This window comes from Vipera berus (genome assembly GCF_964194415.1).
Source record: "Vipera berus genome assembly, chromosome: 5".
Taxonomy (NCBI): Eukaryota; Metazoa; Chordata; class Lepidosauria; order Squamata; family Viperidae; genus Vipera; species Vipera berus.
This window is the reverse complement of record NC_138207.1, coordinates 37,169,757-37,194,761: the sequence shown is the minus strand read 5'-3', so window position 1 is coordinate 37,194,761 and position 25,005 is coordinate 37,169,757. Positions and strand designations below refer to the sequence as shown.

Below are 25,005 nucleotides of genomic sequence, written 5' to 3'. Positions count from 1 at the left end.
TGCCCTTTATATTTGTTACCAAGTCTGCTACTTCAATGCTGGATCTTTTTTATCACTCTTCCACTGACATTCTTAATTTCAAAATATTTTAATCATATGCGGTTTAAAGGATTATGAAAAAGGTGCCAGTTTGCTGACTTTAATGATTATATTTCTTAAAATAATATTTTAGGGTAATGTGCAAAATCACTGTGAAAATTCAAAAATTAAGCATTCCACTAAAATCTAATGTGTCTTATTTTTGACTTGCTGTAGAGAGGGCAACTTGTTGTTATCAAGGGCCTGAACTTTTATTTTTTATTGTAGCAAAGGCCACAAAAGTACGAAGGTGAAATAAAGAACATCATTGAAATAAGCAGGGTTAAATTTGCAGAATGAATTTATGTATTTTTGGTTTGGTTTGGTTTTTGTTTTTTACAGTTGGATTAAGGCAAAATACAAATGCAAAGATGAAATATAACACATTGTACTAACCTTTACTTTTTTAAAAGAAAAGAAAAGAACCACAAAAATCATCATACTGATGAAAAATCCAAATTATTCAACTTTAATGATGTAATCTTGGAGATATTTGGTATAATAAAATAGATCTAGGAGACACAAGTTATCTATGTGACCTAGTTTATAGTTTAAGGGTACAGGTGAGAACAAATGGCTTCCCTCATGAATTTTTTGCATAAAAATGCCCCTTTTTACTTTACCATTTTTAATATTGGCTTGCATTATGTATGTATCCAACATATCTAAATGCAGTGCTTTTTTTGTAAAAGAAAAAGGTGCCGGAACTCACACATGTCATACAAACCACCTTGCCTGCCCTACAAGGTTCCATCCAAAAAAGGTGCCGGAACTCCATTCTGAGCGTTCTATGAGAAAAAAAGCCCTGTCTAAATGGAACAATTTGTGATCTGACCAGCTCACTGACTCTGTTGCAAAGGGAAAATATTATATAAATGATACGATGACTTATATTTGGCTGGATTATCTGGAAGCATTTGAAACATGCTGCCTTGTGAAAAGCAATAACTCTCTGCCTTGTGAAAAGCAATAACAAGTTAGAATCATGGTATCAAGTGTTCAGATGTTATTGACCAGGAGGTTGCTGGAAATTCCTGGCTAATCTACTTTCTGATGAGCATGATTATATTTTTTATAGCTTCCTTCAATTTTGGCCTCTCCTTATGGGGAAATTATGGTATGAAAGCTTTAAACACATCAACAAACTACATCCCTTAATAATATCTAATGTATGCAAATAGTTTATGGTAATTTAGAAATATCTTCAATAAATGTGGGGTATTCTGCATTTGAATGTAACAAAGATAAGTGAGTCCTATAATGGCAAATAGTTCCTAAAGTCTTAGGGTAAATTTTCATGGCCTTTTTAAAATTATTTTAAAAAATAATTTTTAATGTGACACAAGGAAAAAAATGTGTTCTTAATGAGGTATACATGAAATGTAGTTTTTAATTCTGTCCATATTAATATTTTGAGCAATATAGCCTATACACACTACTCACAAATCAAATATAATCTCAGTTCTGGCATAGAATTTAGCATGATGAATTAAGATTATGATGATGCAAATTCAAATCCCTTGTCAGACATGAAATTTCAAAAGTGACTTTGTTTTAGTCATTGGTTGGAAATACAAATTTCACTAAGCCATAATGTGATTGTTTTATTCTGACTTTGTTTTGTGAAACTAACCATTGTAGCTTATAAATTACTGTTTATGGCATATCAATAATAAAATTGATATAAAAAATAATAATTACATTATATGGATGATTGCTTGATATGTTTAAGTGGTATAGGTATTCAGTGCTATGTTGTTCTTTCATCCAGCTGAACTTCTAGAATATCTTTGAAGATGAAGACTTTTATTGCATATATATAGGAAACCTGAATTTCAACATCATCAAGAACCAAAAATATACACAGAGTGCAAACATACTTTACTCACATCGAAGAAGCAGGCCTCCAAATCAGATTATCCTTGGCATTTAATCATTTATATGTGAACTTAAGCACAAATGCATTCAGAAATATACATATTTATACATATTTAATATTACATCCATGGCTGTTGGTTTTGTGGGGAAGGCCACAGACATAAAATCTAATACAAACATAGAAATCTTCACAAAAAGGCAGCTTGTTTTATAGTCCTTCTGACAATGGTATGCTGAGGGAGTATCTTTTGCTTCTGTTTGGATTATATAATCTGCTGCTGGTGAGTGCATCACCTACATCTGTGGTGGCGAACCTATGGCACACATGCCACAGATGGCATGCAGAATCCTCTCTGTGGGCACGCGTGCCATCGCCCCAGTCCTAGGCCTTCACCTGGGTTTTATAAAAACTGTTCGCTTTAGGCCTCCACCACCATGTGCAAAAAAAAAAAAGGTTCCATCAATCAATCAATTTCAACTTCTCATAGGAAAAAAAAGATCTGGCAAAGTTGGAATTGATTGAACTTTTTAGTCCCACCCAGTCTACCTTTAACCACCACAGCCACGCCCACCCAATGGGCCACAGGCACCCAATGGGCCACGCCCACCCAGCACTCGATACGTAAGTGGGTTTTGGGTTGCAGTTTGGGCACTCGGTCTCTAAAAGGTAAACCTATCACTGACCTACATGCTCCATATGTATGTGCTTTAAGTAGATGGAGTCTTGGTGCCAGTGCACTCTGCTTCACCTTGCTGGATCAAGGACTGTGGCCTCACATTTCTGGATGTGAATGAAGGTAGGTTGGCCATGTCAATGGCATTGAGGAAGAACACAGAATGGAATGGATGGTAGATGAATTCCATGCAGTTCATATGGTATAGGGATTGCATAACCCAGCATGAAATCTCTTCCAATATGTGTCACAATCCGTGATATTGCTTAGTAAATGTAGGTGTGGTATGTGGAGTTTTCTTTCGTAAGACCCTCATTCATTGTTTATTGAAAGACTGAAAGAGACAGTCAAGTGAGTCTCTTTATATGAGTCTCATAAAATGTGCATCTCTCAAGTGAAATGGACCAGGGACTCATCATGGAGAAAGCTAGGGAGTTACAGAAAAACATCTACTTCTGCTTCATTAACTATCCTAAAGCCTTTGATTGTGTGGATCATAACAAACTGTGGCAAGTTCTTAAAGAGATTGGAGTACCAGACCATCTTATTTGTCTCTTGAGAAACCTATATGTAGGCCAAGAAGCAACAGTGAGAACTGGACACAGAAGCACTGATTGGTTCAAAATTGGGAAAGGAGTCCAGCAAGGCTGTATACTGTCGCCCTGCCTATTTAACTTATATGCAGAGCACATCATGAGAAAGGCAGGGCTAGATGAATCAAAAGTTGGAATTAAGATTGCCGGGAGAAATATTAACAACCTAAGATATGCAGATGATACCAATCTAATGGCAGAAAGCGAAGAGGAACTAAAGAGCCTCTTGTTACAAGTGAAGAAGGAGAGTGCAAAAGCTGGGTTGAAACTTAACATTAAGAAAACCAAGATCATGGCATCCGGCCCTCTCAATTCCTGGCAAATAGATGGGGAAGAAATGGAGGTAGTGACAGATTTTATTTTCCTGGGCTCCAAGATCACTGCAGATGGGGACTGTAGCCAAGAAATTAAAAGACGCTTGCTCCTCAGGAGGAAAGCCATGACAAATCTAGACAGCACACTAAAAAGCAGAGAGATCACCTTGTCAACAAAAGTGCGTATAGTCAAGGCTATGGTCTTCCCAGTTGTAATGTATGGCAGTGAAAGTTGGACCATAAAAAAGGCGGAGCGCCAAAGAATTGAGGCCTTTGAGCTATGGTGCTGGAGAAGACTCCTGTGAGTCCCCTGGACTACAAGGCGACCAAACCGGTCAGTCCTAGAGGAGATCAACCCTGACTGCTCTTTAGAAGGCCAGATCCTGAAGTTGAAACTCAAATACTTTGGCTACCTAATGAGAAGGAAGGACTCACTGGAGAAGAGCCTAATGCTGGGAAAGATTGAGGGCAATAGAACAAGATGGTAGAGGACAGGAAGGCCTGGAGGAACGTTGTCCATAGGGTCGCGATGGGTCGGACTCGACTTCGCAGCTAACAACAACAAAGTAAGACAAAGAAATGTATTTCTCAAGTCCTGCTGTAATTTGTTGTAATATATAATATTTGTTATTTCTCTGATAGGTAGACAAAATTTATCTGAAATCATTAACAATGTTGAATTGGGGTGGGATCTTCCTTCTGAGAATGGAAGGCACTATGTGAATTCGAAGGTGCCAATGGCTATTGACATCGGTGTTGAAAAGTGTTGATGTCTTTGAAGATATAGCAATAGCAATAGCACTTAGACGTATATACCGCTTCACAGAGCTTTACAGCCCTCCCAAAGCGGTTTACAGAGTCAGCATATTGTCCCCAACAATGTGGGTCCTCATTTTACTGACCTTGGAAGGATGGCAACCTGAGTCAATCAGGATCGAACTGCTGGCAGTTGACAGAGTTATCCTGCAATACTGCATTCTAACCACTGCACCACCACGGTTCCTGAAGATTACCATTGGTTGGGAGAGGCTATTTGCCAGGCAAATGCAACCCTTTTTGTAACACTTGTTACTTTTATTTTTATTTAGTTTGTTCTCTGTTCAATTATTTTTATCTTTCCTCTCAAGCTGTGTTTCTTCCTTTCCAAATATAGCTATGGCTCCCCCTCCCTCATCCTGTTCGTTTGTTTATTTGTTTACCTCCTAAAAGGAGGAAGGAGAATTTTTGCGTGCAGTATGTGAAAGCATGTGAGCATGTGAAAGAAAGATTGGTTAATACAGTATATAGACATTTCATTTCTGTTTATAAATAGGGCAGATTATTGAATTAAATTCTTAATTCAATTAAAACTTCAGGATTTGTCTTGGCTCCAACCTATTTTAAAGAATAGCTTTTAACAACCATAATGTAACATACATTGGTGAGGGGAAACCATTGGTTTCACTTGGAGAAGGCAACTCTAGGCTGGCTAGGTACAGAAACTCTGTAGAACAGAGCTCCCCAACCTTTCCGCTTGGCAGCCCAGAAGGAAAGGGAAGAGCAGGAAAAGTGAACACACGCAGCCCCGCACACGCATGTGCAAATGCACATGCATGGCAGTAGCACTGGTGTGTGCATGCACAAACAACCCCTGTGCATGCGCAAGTGGGCTACTAGCGTGTGAGCACAAGTGCAAACTGGCCGCTGGCGCTCATGTGATGCTGGCAGCGGTACTAGTGCCCCCATGCAAGTTCAAATAAGACTGTTAGCACCCGTGCAGTGGCGCTAGTGCATTTAGGGTGGTGTGCACACACATGCATGTACTTGCCAGCCATTCCCACGGCCTGGTGGCCAACAGGACAGGCCCGGTACTGGGCTGGGCCCCATAGGTTGGGGACTCCTGCTGTAGAGTGCAGACAAAAACTGCAGAGACTTTTTGTCTGGATTGTAAGTTTGATGCATACTTTTAATTCTTGGAAGACTCATCTTAAATTTGGGGCGATCTTCTATTACAGAGATCCCCAACCTTTTGGGCACCAGGGACCAGTTCTGTGGAGAGAGGTTTTTCCACGGACTGGAGGGTGCATGATTTTGTGTGCTGTCTGCATCCCGCGGATGGGGCTTTGCTTGTTTGTGCAGACCGGGTGCTGGCATGCCATGGCCCAGTACCAGTCCATGGACCAGTGGTTGGGGATCCGTATTCTATTAGATAAATATGACATGTGTTGAGAGAGAGGGTTCAGTGCTGGGCTTCTCCTTAGCACCATAAAGGTTTTAAAAGTCATTGTGTCTTTTATAACAACAGTCCCCAAACTTTTGACACCAGGAACCAGTTTCATAGAAGGCAATTTTTCCATGGCAGGGGAAGAATGGTTTTAGTTTTGCTTGCCCACTGCTCACCTCCAGCTGTGCAGCACACTGCCTAACAGGGGTCAGGGGTTTGGGAACTCCACACCCAGTATGCTTATATGATAAAAAGGCTGGGGCAGAGACCTGCTTAATATTTCTAAAACCCAGCCTTTGCAAACAGACACCTCCATCTTCATTGGTCATGGTTTCTAGAGCAGAAGATGCATGGGTCTTTCTGCCAAGGAACTGTGCACCCCAAATTCTTGCTTCTGAATTATTTCTAAAGAGCAGCAGGGGGGGCGGTGACCAGGACATGCACTCTGTACAAGTTCAAAGACACTCTCCGCACCCCCCTCCCCCTTCTTTTAGCCATCTATTTTGATCGAATTTGCGATTCAGATACTGTTTTCTGCCACCTTCTCATCAAGCGGAATCGCCCCTCAACCCCATTCTTTGGAGGGGGGGGGGAAAGATACCCCGCTGTTCTGACTTGCGGCAAAGACGCGGCGCAAAGTCCCCGCAGTGTCTGGCTCGCCCCGCTGATGCCGGATCAATTCCGCGGCCGGAGGGGGCCAGGGCTCCGGGCAACGGGTGCTCTTGCTTCTCCATCTCCCTCTCGCTCCGCTCTTTTTCCTTCCCGTGAATTCTGTTTCCCCATCCATCTTGGGCGCGCTTCTTATCTCTCTGCCGTAGTTTCTGCGTCCCAGTCTTACGGGGGAGCCCGGGTTTCCGACCTCACATGGGAACGGTTGGAGAAGTCGCCGGGTGGACAGTTCAGGGCAGGAAGGGCGTGGGAAAGAACTACGGGAGGTATGCTGGATATAGCAAGCTGGATTTCAGAGACAATGGGGTAGCCCTACTCCCCATCAGGACAGGAGAGGAAGCGTAGCAAATTGTGAAGCGCTGCAGCTTCTGAATCATTTCCCACTCCCCTCGCCCGGCCTTGGACAAGGCTCTGCTCCCTGAGGGCATCCCCCCCGCACACACACACAACACATAGTGCCCTACACACACATCCGCACGCAGACTCACGTTTGCATAATCCATCCCGTCCACCTACCCACCGCCCTCCTCTCTCACCCCAGCCGTGTGTGTGTTTTGTGGCAATGGGGGTCAGGCTTTCGTTCAGGCAGGCAGCCTTTGTACAGAAAGGCATAAAGGCGCCCGCAGCTGTACAGGACGCAGCTTTTGAACGCTTGGATTTCAGGGCGGTAACAAAGGCAAAAGAAAGAAAGGACGAGGGAAAGAAAGGAAGGAAGGAAGGAGGAAGGAAGGAGGACAGGCAGGCGACGGGACGACTCCCAGGGCCGCGGCCAGAATCAGCAGCACTACCATCAATAGCAGTAGCAACAAACGGGGAGATATAACAGTTTAAAGTGAGTAAAAAAACAACACCACCAACTTCCGAGGATCAATATTCGCATACGCACGTGCACATTCATTTGGATTACATATCTGGCACGTGGGTAACTAGGAAGGAAAGAAAATGTTTTCTTTGCTCCCATCCTTGCGCTTTCTGCTCTGCGGCGAAGCTGCCATTAGGATCGCTTCTGCTCCAGAGGCGTGAGATGTAATTTCGCTGTCGCCTCCTTTGAACTTCCTTTCCCGAATCTCTGGCAAACTATTCCAAAATTAGTTTTGATCTATAACTGTCATCCTTTTTAAAGAGATCGCAAGAGTCGTCCCAATCTCATGTTCCAACCTCTGACAATGTTCCTGGATGGAAAGGTGAGACTTCTGGTGCTTAATAATTAGACGCTTCTGTTTTGTGTCCATATACATATAGCAATTAGGAGTGGGGAATATTTCCTTGGAGCAAGCAACTTATACCTGGAGAATTTATGAAGGGCTTAATTTTATTTCACGTTGTGTGAACATTTCAATTGTCTTTAGCTTATTCATAGGTTCTTTGGCCCTCTTCTCATTTACTTTAAGTGTTAGGCCTGATGGTGATAATCTTCCTGGCTCTTTGTGAACAGGTCAGTTTTCAAACGCTGGGAAGTTAAAGAGCAAAAACAAATAAGATTCATACGGTTTGTCTGTACAGTGTGTTGTGTGGTAGCAGTGACAATTGTGCTACCTTGTTTGTGTGTGAAATGCTTGACTAAGCCAATCCAGAAACAGGTATCTCTGAATTAACCTGGTGGATGGATGAGTTGAAGGTGAAAAAGTTCCAGGTTTAGTCTTCTCAATAATTTATGCACTTTTTATTTAATGAATGTAGTTGGAACTGGAAATATTGAGCGGTTTTTCCACAGAAAAGAGCAACTTGCTGACATAATAATAGGAACAAGTATACTGCTGTTTTCTCTGGGAGATCCTTGTTTCCTGTTTTCTGTTATGACCAAATGAGGTATCTTGTGCTCTGCATGAGTTTGTTTTGTGCAATGTTTGATATTGAAGACCAGGAAGTTGCTTCTTGACATGATATTAGCAATGGGCACAAACCATTGAGTCTGCCTGCCCTGCACAGTTTAATCACAACTTATTTTCTTTACAAATATGTTTGTACCTTACATATTTATTTGAATATATGTTATATAGTTGATCTTAATACCATCCACATTTGTTCAGAAATCTAGAGGAAATCACAAATGTTTCCAGTGGAAAAAAACATTATAATCTAGAGTTTAGATTGCCTGCTTGATTTATAAAATCCATGATGAGTCTTTTCTAACCTTTCATTTTGCTTTCAAATGGATTGAACTGGCATTTCCTATTGCCAGGCAGTAAGGATTGTAAGTTGAAGTGAAATTGGAATAAAACAAATTTGGGTTTTTGTATTTTTTTTAATTGTACTTTTCACCCCATTTTAAATTACATGGGCACAGATAAAGTTAGTTTCATTCAATAGGGTTTATACATACAGTATTAGGCAATACATAAGATGGCAACAGTTTTAGATACAGTTTAGAAAGCAAATTAGGTACCAATTTTCAGAGACTAAGATTTGTGTCTGAATGAGAATTAGGATCCCCACAAAAATGCATAGCATGATTAGCTACCTATTTATATGAATAATTATAGTAATCTTTATTTATTTCAATCAATGATTTAATTAGACTAACAGTATCAGAAATATGAGAAATATGGACACTGAAAACTAGTAGAATAATACACAGATGAGAAAATGCTTTAATAAGATATTTGAAGAAGTTTTAGATAGTTTTAGATTTCTAGACTAGAAGTTCTTCATATCCATATTGACAGATCCACATGTTTTCTCCTTCTTAATGATCTTTGAGTAAGCAACTGAGTCCTTTGCTAGATTTTACACACAAATCACTCCATCAAAAAATTGTTAAGAAAAATCCTGGAAAATGAGACAGCATTTTCCAACTTGCTTCATATCTTTACAGTGTATTGAGATTGGTTGGATGATTGGTCAGTTTGGGTGATAGATTGATTGGTTGAAATATTGTGAGGGAATGTCAAGTCCAATTTCACAAGTATTCAAAGGTTATATATCTTGCATTTAGGAATGCAAACTGATATACAAAATAACTTGTTTAGTGAAGTACCATTTTCAGAGTATCATTAAATAGTTAATGCCTATTTATTTATTTATTACACACACAAACACAGACACACACACATAAATACCAGGAAAAGAAAGACTAAACAAGCTGAAATAATCAAGGAAGGGGTATTTTTTATCAGCATTTTGAAATTAAATTTATTATTACACATTTCGTGACATTCACTGAATTCTACAAGAAAAAAGGTGGCATATAAATTTAATATATACATAAATAATATTTGTTTTCAATTGTAAATGAAATTTTATAGGGGACATAAAGTTTATAGGGGACAATGATTCATTTGGATCAAGAAATTTTTCTCTCCCACAATTTTCTTGTCCATATGGAAACCATGTAAACATCTAGTTACTTTGCTTTGCTATAATCACAGGTTGTACTGAGTTCAGGCAAGTTTGCTAATTCAGGCAGCCCAAAACAAGAAAAAGATTCACGGGGTGGGTGGGTGTGTCTTGCAATAGGCCTGGTGTTTCCTTTCACTTCCCTTTTTACCTGGATTAAATCTTGAGTCTTCGCTTAAGAGAAATTATTCATTCATGCTTTTCATTCAATCAGCCAGTGACAGTCTTCAAGTTGTAAAGAAAATTTTGTCATCTTTCTTTATTATTCTTATTACTGTTAACATGTGTGCTAAAACTGTGCATCACCTTGATAGGTTGAATTAAAGGATGGGTGAGAAAAACCATGAATTTAATGGAATCTACGGTATGGCATGAAAGCCATTCTATTTAAATCAGAGCTAGTAATAAAGGTCAGAAAGAGTCCTGTAATATCTTAAAAGCTAGCAGATTTATTGTGAAATAGATAGTTGTAGAGCTTATCTGCTTTAGGAGCCATTAAAATAACTTGTTTTATTAAATATACTTTATAATACATTTGCTTGCCTTCATGTTTTTCTTTGTAATAGATTTCCATATCTACTTTGGGGTGCAGGGTGGGTAGTATAATTTGTAACATATATAAATTACATATACACAGCATATATCTTAAATTATACAATGACAAATATTATTTGTGTGTCTGTATTTTTAAATCATAGCAGACTTAAATTGCAAATTTACAGTATCAGTTATTATCAGTTAAATTTAGGCATCTATTTCACTGAAACCTACGAATTATAATTTATTGAGGGTACCAAGAATTATCACTTAAGCAATTGTGCCTCACCCTCTCCTGCCTTTAATTTAAATATGTAATGATTAACTAAACAGTTGACCATTTTATAAATAGAATGCCTAAACTGCATACCTGAAACCATCTGCCTCCTGTTGCCTAACTGAGGATGTAGGAAGTGCAGCAAAGTGCTGATTCAATCCTGAAACAATATTTAATATTTTCAAATGAACATATTCTTTTGAATTACATTCCTATCATATGGAACACATCAGGACAAAGATAAGAGGTTTTCCATGCCTTTCTTATAGCTGAGACTTATTCTCTAGCACTGAGAAAACAAATTTATGACCCCAACTACTCAGTGTTCTGCAGTGTTGATGTTATTATAGTTTACAAATAAATTACAAACTATGTACATTAGCTAGAAATGATAGTGGCTACCATTCGTTGAGATGCCGATGTAGAACTCTGTATATGCTCTGTATGTAATAATCTATTGATGGTGGTGGTGATGTGGTTTTGGTTTTCATAATCTTGTTTATTGTTTGCATTTGTTTGCATTCAGATAATAAAAGAAGTTTATGCATGGTTAAGTGAAACATGATTTATTTAGTCAAACTTTCTGGGTTGTAAACTCCTTGAACCATCAACTAACCACATAGCCACATCTAAGTGTTCTGTTCTACAAGCACAGCTAATATGGTAATTCCGTTGCATTATCCATCCCTTTGCTCTCCAGAGGAATGAGGGTGAAACATGAAAAGTGCCTGCTGTCCCTTTGTGGCTAATCTAGGCCAGCTGTTCATATTGTAACATTTTAAGTATATTCATACATGTATGTAAGGTGACTGAAATAGAAAATGTTTTACACCTAACTGTGAAAATGCAGTCTTGACCATCCTTCTATAACCTGACACTACAAGTCATTCTGTTGCCAGAAGAATTTGAAAATGTAATGCGACACATTTAGAAGGCTTCAGGTGGAAGAGGATTGTTGAAGCCTTGTCAAATTTGAATTGTTTTAAAACTCTAGCTACTTCAACATCTGTGGCATATATTGCAGTCCTTTGAATATCTTCCCATCACAGTATTTAGTGATAAGCCTTCAGTAGGTCTCAACATACTGTAAGTCATGCTCCCACTTTTTATCAGTCATAGTCTGCAGTCTTTGGGCTATACCAGGGGTCCCCAACCGCCAGTCTGTTGACCGGTACTGGGCCGCAGCATGCCAGCAACCGGTCCCCACAAACAAGCAAAGCCCCATCCGTGGTGCCCAAAAGGTTGGGGACTTCTGGGCTAGATAACAAAACCAAGAATCTGCAGCTAAGACTTAAAAACATACTGTTCAGATAGCATTACAATTATACTTTCCCCATGCACAAAACATGCATGACACCCTTAGTGTTAAGAAATTATCTTTCTTTCTATGATATATTAGCTAGAAGTCAAAGGGTATATAATCAACAATTCCTTATATATCATATCAAATTCTACAGAGGTTCAAGGTAAGTTATGAATTAATCATCACTAGAAGTTTCTTCTTTTTTTCTTCTTTCCTTATTTTTTTTTCTAGGCAGGAGTAATTCAAAAATGGAAGACATGAAAAATAAAAAATACTTGCTTGTATACATGCAAATGCTTCTCTGGGATCACTAATGCAGCATGGATTGCCTTTTCCTTCCAGTAACAGATTGCTGGGAAATACCAAACATGGCCTTGAGAATTCCAATGTTTGTTACAAATTTTTCTGGATGTGGTTGGAAAGAGGCCTAGAAATGCCAGCACAAATACATCACACTTGCTGAGCGTGCACACGCAACTAATTACAAGCTTCAATTATATGTGATATATCTAAAATGAGATGCGCTGTCTCCAGTGCTTTTTTTGTAAAAGAAAAAGGTGCCGGAACTCACACATGTCATACAACCTGCCTTGCCTACCCTACAAGGTTCCATCCAAAAAAGGTGCCGGAACTCCGTTCTGAGCGTTCTATGAGAAAAAAAGCCCTGGTTGTCTCAACTACAACTTGCAAACTGTTCCGTTTTGTGGCAAAACAATCCAGGACAAGCTGATCAGCAGAGCTTAGAGAGGACTCATTAACACAATTTTTGGGAAGGAAAGAAACAGAAGGACAGTTTAACATCTTCCAGTTGATGTTATGTTATGTAACATCTTCTGGGAGTTGAAGTCCATGAGTCATAAAAGAGCCAAGGTTGCCTACGCCTGGCCTATTGGCTTTGCAAGGCCAATAGGAATTGCTGCTGAGCACGCCAAAAGACCGACCGGCAAACGTTGCACAGGCAAGTTGTCTGCAGCTAAGGCAAGAACTTTGCACCACTCCCTGCTGCCCAACTACACCATCTCAGCTAGGTAAGTAAGATATTATTTGCAAATAGGATGGCAATAAACAATTTAGGCTGCATTTACATCAGGGCTTTTCAACCTTTTTAGAAATTGTACCACTTTTAGGACATGACAATATTCAAGCATCACCAGTGCTTAACAAGGTGTCAAAAACTTGATTACTAAAAAAAGGGGGGGTATTTTGGGTTTCATTGGTTAGGTTCATTTATTGTTATAGAAATGGCTAGTTTATAATATTATAGAAAAGCAAAAAATTGAGGTTCAATGTTAATGCTTCCTTCTACTCCTGCAACAGAGGAAGTCAGTAGTCAGTGCCTTTTCTTTTTCCCTTCTCCCCTCACTTTTCCATTTTTCTCTCACCCTTCGCTTGCAAAAGCCCCCCCTCACTCACTCACACTTTGCTCACAAAAGCCTCCAGTCGCTCTCACTCACTCCTCCGTCTCTTTCAAAGGCACCTCATTCAGTCTCTCCCCCACTCACTCCGTCTCTTTCAAAGGCCTCTTGCTCGCTCACTCACTTACTGCCCCATCGCTTCCAAACACCATTTGCTCATTCACACACTCACTTACTGCCCTGACGCTTCCAAATGCCATTTGCTCATTCACTCACTCACTTACTGCCCCGTCGCTTCCAAATGCTTTTAAACGCTACTTGCTCGCTCGCTCACTTACTGCACTTGGAAGCAATGGGGCAGTAAGTGGACGAGTGCCGGTGCTGGAAGCCATCAGTTGTTTGGCGCCAGAGACCACTGCCATAAGGAACACAGCTTTGGGTCGGGGTTCGGAGCAGCTCCAGGTGGGGGCTCAGCACAGGACATGGCGTGGCAACTGTGGGGAGGGGAATCCCCATGGCAGCTATGGAAGGGGAATCCCCATGGCATATGGCTCTGAGCCGCAGGGGTGGGTGTGCAAAGGACAGGCAGCGACGCCGTAGCAAGACACCGGCCTCGCTTCCAGTGACAGCACCTCTGAGTTCCAGCACCTTTTTTTTAGAAAAAAAGCACTGATTATTCCTATTTCCTCCCAACCAGTTTGCAAAGTTAATCAAGTTGAGAAGCCAAGAATGCGGTGTGCTTCAGGGTTGGATGAAATTTTGATAGCCAAAGCAGGCTCAACATTTTTGATGTGAATTCTGTAGACAAACAGATTTTAGGAAAGATAAACTATTTGTTTTTGTTGTTCAACTAGGAACTATATGTGCTTTAGGCTATATTTTTCATCTGATTCCTAGCATGGTGGATGCATGCCATCAGTTTTTAGTGGTCATGGTCAGGGATAGCTATGAGGACTAAAATAAACCTCAGGGGCCATTTTTGCCTTCTCTAAGAACTGTTTCATATCTGCAGATTCTATTTTCTTTCTCCAAATGTTGACCTTGCAATGACTAAGCAGGATTCCTGGATTTATACACTATAATGCTAATGAATCATGGATGTGCCCCAAACTCTTTCCTTTCTATCTTATTTTGCTCTTCATGCAACCAGTGAGGAATAGCTTCATAAAATGCCAAAAGTTGAAATTATGATTGAGAAGGTAAGCAAGCCTGGTCTGTAAGTAAACTTTAAACCAGAGTTTATATTATTGGTTTGCTTATTTGAGCATACTAAATTGTAATCGAAGGTCTGGATACAAAGCAAGCCATTTCTTATTTCATAATATACTTTGTGAAAGAAAGAAAGCCATGGACATGACCCAGATCACCAGTGATCCATTGAATAATGGTGGCCATGCTTCACCATCAAGGCAGTGACAGGGCATTCTGGGGTTGATGTAGGTTGTCATCAAGGTCGTGGCAGTAGTCAGGGGGAATCATGAGTGAAATGCCCAAGCCCAAGCTAAAGTCATCCTAAAACCTTGCTGTCTTATAACTTGCTTCATGACAGTAGGGTAGCACAGCACCAGTACTTTTCCACCCTTAATGCAGTGGCAGATAACTACCTAGCAACTCTCTTCTGAATGATCTAAATTGTGTTAAGGAGAGGCTTGGGAAGTGGGGGTGCAGTTTTTCTCTCTTTGTTCCCCCTCTCGCCAGCCAAGTGGCAGGCAGTTCCATAAGTCAGCCAAAAAGAAGGAGAAGCAATTGGTAATGCTTCTGCCGGTTTCCCACCAGCAATGTCAATAGGGAAGCTGGCAGGAAGTTGGAAGTCCCTCCCACTTCCACTGCCTTTTCTCCCACTTGTGATCATTCTGTTTCTCCATAAATGATTTCATTGCAAAACCAGCCTCCATTTCTTGCAGCGGATTATGGGCAATTGTTTCCGCCAACATTTCTATTTGCACGTTCACAATGAAATCTTCTTTGAACTTGATGGCTTTTGCTAAAGCCCTGAATAGATTTTCTTCACTGAACACATCTAATTGTCTTAAAAGACAACTACATACTTGTACACTGTGTAAGTAATGGCTACCAGCACCAATCAGAATCCTAATCTTTGCTCTGGTTCAAAGACATGTCAAAAAAGAGTGGAATTTTTAACTGTTTGTATCATTTGTAGTAATTGTGAATATTTCTGGAATGAAAATCAATGAATTCCAATCTGAATAAGAAGGCTTTAAGACACTTTTTAATTGATGATAGAAATAATGCAATAAAGAAATTAGTCTTTAACTTTAAAGGATGGCTTTAAATGGAGATTAAGCTATCCCTGTAAAATCCTGCAATGTTTTATACTTATATGTGATCTTGTTCAGTATTGTATGTAATAATGTTTGTCATAACAAATATTTACTCTTAGAACTGTAAAAAAATAAACAATATAGAACATAATTTATGATAATGATGCTGGTTTGCAGATCTTTTCAGTGTAATCACAGTTTTAGGTTGTGGTTCAAAGTTTGTATACTTTTATACATATATCCCCAAGATGGATCCCTATCCATGAAATTGCAGCTTCCAGCATCTCCAGTTAGTATAGCCCAGGGACAGGTAAACTTGGCTCTTTTATGACTAATGGACTTCAACTCCCAGAATTTCTGGACAGCAAGCAGGAGAAAACCAGACTGCAAAGAGAGCGATTACTCCGAACATCCACCAGCGCTGCGATCACAAACCGGAACAAATCTTATCAGGGTAAGAACTTCCTGCTAGAACAAGCCCATGTTGATAATGCTTTGTGAGATTCCCTGCAATAATTAGAATATCTTGTTCCTAGAGTGATAAGAAAAACTCTTTATCCTGCCAAAATATTGATCTTTTTTATTACCTGTTGTATACTTAAGAGGTAAGTGGGCATTTCCTACATTTTACAGAAATGTGAAAAGTAGATTGAAAATTCAATTATTCAAGATTGTTTTGGTACATTATAGAATAAATTGTAGGTTTGTGTCAGTAAAGACTTGGGACTTTCTAATTTCTCAGCCTTCATGTTTCCACACAAGCAAATAACATTCCATTGGACTAGAACAAGTTCCAAAATACAATATTAATAGGCTTTGTCCCAAATTGTGATTAAACATAGTCCATCACAAACCTTTACTCTTGCCATTCCCTCAACCCATATACAGGCGATTTAAGGAGCTTTGTGCTGATGGAAGAGAAACAGGATCTTCATAATGACTTACAGACCTATCAGCCTGACCTTAATACCTGGGAAGATCTTGGAAAAGATAACCAAGCAACAAATCAGCAAACACTTTGAAAGATAAAGGTAAAGGTTCCCCCGCACATGCGTGCTAGTCATTTCCAACTCTAGGGGCCGGTGCTCATCTCCATTTCAAAGCCGAAGAGCCAGCGCTTGTCTGAGGACGTCTCTGTGGTCATGTGGCCGGCATGACCAGACGCCAAAGAGGCAAAAAATGTCATTACCAAAAGCCAACATGGGTTTGTCAAAAACAGATCATGCCAGACAAATCTTATTGCATTTGTTGACCAGGTGACGAAATTAGTGGGCCAGAGGAATGCTGTGGATATAATTTACTTGAACTTCAGTAAGGCATTTGATAAAGTAGACCACAGCCTACTACTTGATAAGATAGAAAAATGTGGGTTAGACAGCATCACCATCAGATGGATTTGTAGCTGGCTGACCGGCCACACTCAGCATGTGGTCCTCAATGGAACTGCATCTACATGGAGGAAAGTGTGTAGAGGGGTGCTCCAAGGCTCTGTTCTGGGCCCAGTGCTATTCAATATCTTCATCAAGAAGATATCTTCATCCAGAAGACAGGCTTAAGATACAGAAGGATCTTTTCAGACTTGAACGCTGGGCGCTATCTAACAAAATGAAATTCAATGGTGAAAAAGGTAAGGTTCTACATTTAGGCAAGAAAAACCAAATGTACAGGTATAGTATAGGGCGTACCTTGCTCAATAGTAGTAACTGCGAGAGGGATCTCGGAGTCCTAGTGGACAATCATTTAAATATGAGCCAGCAGTGTGCTGCAGCTGCCAAAAAAGCCAACACAGTGCTAGACTGCATTAACAGAGAAATAGAATCAAGACCACATGAAATGTTAATACCACATTACAATGCCTTGGTAAGGCCACACTTGGAATACTGCATCCAGTTTTGGTCACCATGATGTAAAAAAGATGTACAGAGAAGAGCATCAAAGATGATCAGGGGACTGGAGGCCAAAACATATAAGGAACGGTTGCTGGAATTGGGAATGTCTAGTCTAATGAAGAGAAGGACAAGGGGTGACATGATAGCAGTGTTCCAATATCTCAGGGGCTGCCACAAAGGAGTCAAGATATTCTCCAAAGCACCTGAAGGCAGGACAAGAAGCAACAGATGGAAACTAACCAAAGAGAGAAGCAACCTAGAACTAAGGAGAAACTTCCTGATAGTTGGAACAATTAATCAGTGGAACAACCTGCCTCCAGAAGCTGTGAATACTCCAACACTGGAAGTTTTTAAGAAGAGACTGGACAGCCATTTGCCCGAAATGGTATAGGGTTTCCTGCCTGAGCAGGGAGTTGGACTAGATGACCTCCAAGGTCCCTTCCAACATCATCATCATCATCATCATCATCATCATCATCATCATCATCATCATCATCATCATCATCATTATTATTATTATTATTATTATTATTTCTGCTTTTGTATACATTTTCTCTATTTCTAGTATGTTTGCTATATTCTCTTTTTATGTGCATAATGTAAAAAGATGACACAATTTCTTTTTAAAGTAAGTAATGAAAAGAAGTAAGAAAGAGTAAGTGAAACTGATTAAGGCATGGGATAAGAAAAACTTAAAGAAATAAGCTAAATCTAGTTTTCAGCTAAATCTATTTTCCCTGAAAATAAGTCTTATAATTTTGGTCTTATAATTTTTTTTGCCTCCAAATGACGCACCAGGTCTTATATTCAGGGGATGTCATACTCGCTTACCTTAAGACTGCCTCAGTCAGGCCTCCCACACCCTGACACCTGTTGCACCACTGCCTGAGATCTTCTGCGGCCACTTGTGTCCACATACCATGTGGTACATCGCGCCGGTGCCACTGCTTGTGGCAGGAGGTTGCATGGCGTGTTGTGCTGATTGCTCCGGTACCGTCATTCATGGCAGGAGGCTGCTGCCTGAGTTCTGTGGCTGCTTATAGCTGCACACCACGAGGCATATTGAGCCAGTGCCACCACTCATGGCTCATCGCACTGATGACACTGGTGCCACCGCTTGCAGAAAGCTGCATGGCTTGTGGCACCAGTGCTGCTGCTTGCGGTAGTAGGCCACATGTTGTGTTGCACCATGGTGTGCACATTTGGTGGCACAGGTGTGATCAGCACAATGAGCCACACGGCTTCCTGCCATGAGCGATGACATTGGCACAATTGCTGTGATGAGTCAGGCAGCCTGCTGAAAGTGGCAGCACCAGCATGATCAGGTTGATGAGCCACATGGCATCCTGCCCTAAGCAGCAGCACTGGCATGATGTGCCACATGGTGTGCAGCTGTAAGTGGCCACAGAAGAACTTGGGCAGCGGTGCAACAGATTTCAGGGTGTGGGGGCCTCGCTGCAGCAGTCCTAAGGTAAGCAGGTATGGGGTGCATGGGGCAGCTCCACACCCCCATCCCCGCCCTAGCTTGCTTTTATGCATGTGCCTTGCCTCAAAACTAGAGCTTATTTTGGAGGTAGGGCTTATATTAGGTACACATGTAAAAATCAAGGTAGGGGTTATTTTTGGGATAGATGTTATTTTTCGGGTAAACATGGTAGCTGTGCCTGTCCATACATTAAGCCCCCTTAATTCTTGACCCTGCCTCTTGTTGGGGCCATTATGGAAGATGGGCAGTCCATAAAAGAGAGTGCAGGCAAGTACATGCCAGTATTGGTTGCATAAACTATTCTGTGTAAACCATAGTAGACCATCCCATGAGGCAACTGGACTTTCTTATTTTTCTTTGAAGAAGTTTCTCATCCAAGAAGCTTCTTCAGCTCTGACTGGATGGTGAGGAATGGCAGGATTCATACTCTTTGCAGACAGCTGGTCATTTGCATTCTTTTAGCTTCTCTGTGTCGCTAGGGTCACCTGAGTAGTGCAAATGGATGTTGAGCCTTCTTGGAACTGTTGAAAGGACCGTGTTGTAGACTGGGGATAGATGATGTTGTATCCCTCCTTCTCTATTGAGAGAGGGCTGTTCAATTTTGACATAGATGGCCTCTTTGACCCCTCTTTCAAGCCAGCGGTCCTCTCGGTCCAGAATGTGGACTTTGGACAGAAATGACTGTTGGTTTGTCTCTGCTTATTCCTTTTGAAATGTCCTCTGAAAGGAAATGGTATGCGTACTTGTTCTACATCATTTCATTGTTGCCTGTCTTTTGCCTAATACGCAAATTGGGAGGGTAGTTTTTGGTGTGTACGAGTATTGTAGATTCCTTCTATTTGTATCCCATGGTATTTCCATCTGTTCTGAAAGTAAATTTAGAAGGTACTATCAGTACAGTGACCATACATCCTTTATTATAAAGGACAGTCCTTTACAGTATTTCAGAAAGCAGTCCTTTACATTAATTTAATTGAATTACATTTTTTTTGTTTTGCCCTAGAATTTTGCAAACAAAAACCTTGTAAAACAAGTTCATAAACAATTTTTTATTCTTATGAACCTCTTTAGATTTTCCTCTTTTTCAGGTTTGTCCCTGATTTTTCTAAGGAAATATATGCACTGTAATTATAAGTCACAAAGTCAAGTAATAGGAAGATGACTTCCAAATAAAAATATCTTGGAAGACTGTTGCTTTATCTCTGCTCAGAAAATATCTCTTATTGGGACTGCCATTGAAATAGCTAAGGGGTTTGCCCTTAGGGATGTTCCTGAACAAGAATATACTACCAAAGAAAATTGTAAAATAGGTGGGGGTTGCACGTAGCCCATTTGTTTTAATGCAGCTTAGTAATTGCTTTTTTAAAAAAAAATTATCTGGAAAGCAACAAGCATGATTGTATAAAAAGCGAGTTAAGTAGATGCAAAAGGGAAAGTCTATTAGGCCTAATATCTTCTCTTCAACTGCAGGTTCTTTTGAAAGAGGTTGCTGTTGCTTTAGGTTGTCTTTTGAGCAGCTGTAATTTAGTTGTGACATTCAGTATCTTCTGCTGGCACCTGTTTCCTCTCTCCCTTCCTCTTTCATGCAAAGTTCAATTTAGTTTTGCACTAAGATAGATACATTTCTGGATTAAGAAATCATCAAACAAGCTTGCAATTTAAATTTGGCCATATAAAACACCATCCCCTCCCTCTTTACTAGATAAAAATATTTTTTAGCTACACATAAAGCAAGTAGAACAATAGAAGCATAAAACTGGGCAACCTGGAAAAATAGGAGGAGGAAGATGTGTTGGCTATATTTGCCGCCTTGAGTTACTTGTAAAAATAATAAAAGTGGGATACAAATAAATAAATAAAATATTCTACGGTGGAATCTTCATAAATTTTCCTTTGCACTTTGAGTAATTGGAAAGCACTTGGTAAATTATTTTGTCAGACAATAACCACATGGAAGAGAGCCCTTTCAGCTTGGATACAGACTATCATATCAAGGTTTAGACTCATATGAGAAAAATATGAGCTGGCAATCAAAACAGCAGTAAGTGCTGTTGTTGTAAATGGTGCCAATGAGTGGAAAATGCCAACTTACTTTTCTTGTCTGTTGATGGAAAACATTTAGTTCCAGAAGATTCAATATGACTAACCCAGATGCCAAACATTTAAGAACACTTTTACAAAAGTGTTTAATATATCCTGGAACTCTAAACCTGTGCCAAATAAATTGACTTTCACAAATCATTCCAAACTGAAAGAAATATTATCTCAAATTATATGGAAACTGCATTTTGTTCAACTGATTCAACATTTAATTCCAATTGCTATAACTATGATTAGCAAGACTGAGTATTTTAGTGTGACCTATGTAGAGCAAGAACAGTTGTTACATTCAAAACAGTAGAAATGAAGGATAGTATATTTGAATTCAAGTATTCTATTCATTAAAAAATTATCCCATTTTTCAAAAAATACAGCCAACCACACATCTAATCTTCATTATACTCCATCAATCAAATTTACATAATAATGGTAATGTTTTATCACAATTTCATAAAAACATGGCTTTAAAAAGGTTGCTTTATTCTGAGGACTTGGTATAGATGGTTATGATTAAATTAGGTCACATTAATTTCAGCAACCCTTAAGTCCTAGACAATATCCCACAAAGCTATTAATCATTTCCTTCTCCTTGTAAATGCTCCTTTCATCTACTCCAACTGGAGTACATGTAGTATTTGGCAGAGTAAGCTATTTTAGAGGGAGAAATATTATAATATGTACATAATTATACATAATTCAAAAAACATCAAGGATGTGCTTTTTTGCATTCAAGAATCAGTTATTTGCATTTATTAATTTGTTCCTGAAGACTTCAGAGCTCTTAGAGAGGGTTTTAAATATTATCAGGCTGTGTGTTACTCATGTTTAACTGGCAGACAGAGGTATCAGATATTTATACATTGATCTGAAGCACAATCATCTGCCGTGAATTTTTCATTAATACATATATTCTTTTATTTCACCAAGTATGGTTTGCAGCTTTTATTGGACACCAATCTTTCTATTTTTAGAAAACAGCATTTTAAAGAGAACACAGTGAGAAATCAAGCTCATTTCTAATGTTAATTTTTTATAGATGCCTGTCCATTTTAATTTCATTATTCATCAACAGCACGGAATAAATATGTCAGCAGACTAGCAAAGATATTTTGACAATATATTTAAAATAATATTTTAGTTCATAATTAGGAACTGTTATGTAGTGCACATGATTAGTGACATTATTGCTCTGGTGCTATTTTTGAGCATTATTGTTAAACTCATTTAAATGTTGAAAGTGTATGTAATTTACTCATGCCTTTTTTTAAACATTCTTAGAATTTCCATCATGATGGTCTTAGTCCAGAATGGGGTTTAAAATCCTACCATAGCGCCACTTATTGCCAAGCAATAATGTTATTGATATAGTATATATCAATGTATGCACATTAAAAGTAAAGTGATAGTGACATGTAACAAGATAAATATTTGTTACAAATGAAACTAAATTTTATGATAGTAAATTTCTAGGACTTTGCCTTTATTTTACATGTTAGCACAGGGAACATTCTTCTCAAATTTGTTCTGTCTTATTCTTATCTATCTTATTCTTTTATGACTGTTTTAAATTATTGTTCCTGCCTCTTTAAAATGTATTGTTTATTTATTACAGACTTCCCCAAATTTCTATCTTTGGAATTTTCTTCAGCAAAATGAATACAGCGTTTTAGCTGCCTATTACTTCAGAAAAGTAAGTCGTAGATTTATGGATGAATTGATACTACAATACACAAGCAACCTGCATGACATTTACAGAAACTATTTACATAAAATGGTTTCTTTCTTCATTACATGAATATAATGTGCACAGGATTGCAATTGTTAATTACACACATTTTTACTGGCAGCAGACTACTTTGGGATGATCAAAAGTTATACCATAAAAGTTTCTGTTTTAAACTTGTGTAAATTACTAAAGCAAGCAGTTTTGATACTGTAGTTCTGTTTTCTCCAACTGCTTCTTCTTTATCATAATTTTTGCATGCTAACATTTATTTAGTAACAAAGAAAAATAGATATTATACAGTTGTCAGAAGAATTTTCAGTCTGATTCAGAGCCAGATATCTCAATGAAGGACTCAGGACAGTTGCTTGAAGAAAAGGTAACGTTTATTTGACAATCAAACAGTGAAACCAACAGCCAACGATCAAAGGTGGCCACAAGCACATGATAAAAGTCAGTTGTATTATTTATAGAAGGGTTTGTTTCTTGTTTTAGAAAGCACTGTGAAAATAGTTCGCTTGGGTGGGTGAGACAAGTCAGGTGGGAGAAAATGTGGTTTGTCACCCTGCAAGGTCTTGTAATCATCCTTTTGTGGGTGCACATGTTGACGTTGGGTGATAGCTTTACAATTGGGGGGCATCCTATTGTGTGTGTGAGACAGATTTTCATACCTTGAGGTGATTTTTTTCTGTTTTAATTGGGTTGCCAGTGTTTGCCCATTTCCTGCTAAGAGATGTGCTTAGTTTTAGCCAAGGTGTCAAAATTAGCTGAAAGGCTTAGGCAATCTTTAGTTTTGTGGTCTGATGCTCACTGATAGCTCAAGGATGACTAGGGCTAGTGGATGGTATGGACGGCCAGGGTGGCATGGTGGCTTTTTCTTCTCACACAGAAATAGATGTATCCCAATCAGTGCATAAGTAGTCAGAATCAGCTGTCTCTCCTGATACTCACTCCTAGGACCCACTCCCCATGCTTCCACATCTGAGACAATCCAGAGCAATATTAGCTCTCCTACTTCCTTTATTTCTATGTTGATACACTAATTTCATTCATGACAAAAAGTTCCAGTGGAGAGTATGTACATTGGTTGAGCAGAATATTCTGAATACATTCAGAGCTAAGTATATAAAAGTCTGACCAGAATAAAAATTGCCTTCCTTCAAAAGTTGTTTTAATCATAGTTTAACCTCTGAACACAATGATGGAATCATAGAATTGGAAGGATCATTTTTATAAAATAGCCTAATGTCTGCTCATGATGGCTTTTCATGATTGTACAAAATGTAGATTCTACATAATATAGATACATGGAATTATATTAACATTTACATAAAAATGATTTGAAGAAAAGTGACTTTCTTTTGAAACTCAGATGAAAGTTCATGTAAGCAAACACTAAGTGATAATGGTTAGTGTAATGGGAATTGCAATTTAATGAAGTCTGTGATTGCAGATGATTGTTTTTTATTGTGAAAGCTTATGCAACACTAATCAACAATAAAATTATTAGGCTTTTTTTTAAGGAAAAACTTGATTTTGATTCAGTACTAACATGTAAATTTTGGAAATAAAATAGGTTTACCACATGAAAAAGTGCAGTTGGTACTTTAAGCAATGCTAAAGAGGGACACTGTTTTGCTGTTTCAGTAAAATATGCTGAATCCTAGATATTCTTTTTCTTGTGATAAATGCAAAATATATTTAACACCAGCCCCAAGAAACGACCGCTGTAGTGATTTATTAATCTTAACTGCAAGTTAGTGGAGAGTTTCTCCTGAATTACTCAAAAGCTTCCTTCAGCTTGTTGGTATGAAGTCTCAGTTCCCCATAAATGAGATTTATATACCATTTATATACCAAGATAGGCATAGGAAATCACTTATCATCAGTGCTTTTTTTGTAAAAGAAAAAGTTGCCGGAACTCACACATGTCATACAACCCACCTTGCCTACCCTACAAGGTTCCATCCAAAAAAGGTGCCGGAACTCCGTTCTGAGCGTTCTATGAGAAAAAAGCCCTGCTTATCATTATCAGTTCTCTTTATTACTGATGTCACTTGTCCCAGTGGAAAGTATAAGGCATACATCTATTCCTTAAATGAAGAGCCAGAACACATGATTATATAATTCTTTATCTGTGATTGCAAAATATCTTACTTGCTTTAGCTTTGATACTATTCTGTATGCATGAGTTCACACAGTCGTTAGAGTAGTAACAGCTGCATAGAATTCAGAGTTACTAAAGCCCATCTGCCCTTGATCTAAAGACTTCCTGCAACAGCTATTGAAGCTTGCCTTCTCGCACAAG

At 39.0% G+C, this 25,005-nt stretch overlaps 1 long non-coding RNA gene across 1 annotated transcript; it reads left to right on the top strand.

The window, feature by feature from the left end:
• The first annotated feature begins 16,303 nt into the window (after nucleotides 1–16,303).
• On the top strand, nucleotides 16,304–25,004 carry LOC308669063. Its single transcript, XR_014026666.1, has 3 exons — nucleotides 16,304–16,530; nucleotides 22,587–22,664; nucleotides 24,965–25,004. It is a non-coding gene; the product is annotated as an uncharacterized lncRNA (long non-coding RNA).
• The last annotated feature ends 1 nt before the right edge of the window (nucleotide 25,005 follows it).